This window comes from Volvox carteri (genome assembly GCF_000143455.1).
Source record: "Volvox carteri f. nagariensis unplaced genomic scaffold VOLCAscaffold_61, whole genome shotgun sequence".
In the NCBI taxonomy this organism is placed as follows: domain Eukaryota; kingdom Viridiplantae; phylum Chlorophyta; class Chlorophyceae; order Chlamydomonadales; family Volvocaceae; genus Volvox; species Volvox carteri.
This window is the reverse complement of record NW_003307604.1, coordinates 476,517-477,871: the sequence shown is the minus strand read 5'-3', so window position 1 is coordinate 477,871 and position 1,355 is coordinate 476,517.

Below are 1,355 nucleotides of genomic sequence, written 5' to 3'. Positions count from 1 at the left end.
TAAACTGCTCGAGTTGTGCCGGGTTTCAGAGGTTGTCATTCTCAATGGGCGGGCACCGGGTGACACTGAGGGCAGGCTCACATACGAGTCCAGCCGGGGGGGAGGCAGCATGATTGACCTTGTGCTTGCGTCCCCTTCTTTGTACCCGTGCGTGCGTTCCTTCCGTGTCCTGCCACAGCAATCTTTTCACCGTGAAGAACGCCGCTTGAGTGATCATAACCCCGTGTCCCTTCACCTCGCGTCGGTTTGGAGGCCGGACCGGCCACCCACGCGTAAACCCAAGCCGACGTTTCTTGTCTCTGAGGCGCACAGGTACACAGACATGTTCTACAACCCGGAGGCCCCCCCTGTGGTTGGTGTCCGGGCGGTTGTGGATTCCCTGCGTGCTGGCCAGATTGGTGTCACCCAGGCGGTGGACACTATCGAACGGATTTTGCTGGGTTGCTTCGGTGATGCCTTCAGGCCCGGGCCGGTTTCTAACGGCAAGGCGGCGTGGTGGAATGATGAGTGTGCTGCGGCTAAGCAGGCCATGTTGCAGTATCGGTCTGATGTGATGAAGTGGGGGTGTGCTGCCCCGGCTATGGGGCATACGAGTTTTCAAGAGTTACGTCGTCAGTTTAATCGTGCTAAGCGTAATGCGCAACGGGATCACCGGCTGCGAGCCTTGGAGTCATTCATAGCTACATGCAAACGTGATGCGAAGACCCTATGGCAACGTCTGAACGGTAAGCCAGCGTCCAGATGCAATGTGGAAGACGTGTCGGAGTGGACGGACTACTTCGATCGCCTTTATAATGCCTCAGCCTCCTTCGATGAGGTGCAGGAGGCCCGTGTCTGTGCCATTCTCAACTGTATCAATCTCGGTACGGGCTCCCAAGTCGGGGCGGCGTGGCGTGATTCCGAACCGGTGCATGCTAGACGGTCTATGGCCGACACTATGAATGGTCCGTTCACTCTTGAAGAGGTTGAGGCGGCTTTGTCGTCCCTGTCTAATGGGCGTTCCCCGGGTCTGGGTATGGTTCCGGCCGAGTGCTACAAGTATGCCAAGCGAATCCCTCGTGAAGGTGACGAGGACAGGGTGTCTGTCAATGTTATTGCCCCTGCGATTCGAGACCTTTTCCAGCACATTTGGGATACAGGGGATGTGCCTGACCAGTTTTGCGTGGCGTCTCTCAGTCCGTTATTTAAGAAAGGCGACCCCAGGGTCAAGGACAACTACAGGGGTCTAGCTGTGGGATGCGCCATTGCCAAATGCTATGCCACGGTTCTCGACAGGCGGCTGGCAGCTTTCGGGGATAAAGATGGTGTCCGGTGCCGTTTTCAGGCTGGTCCCGTCAAAGCGCAGTACAGTCATC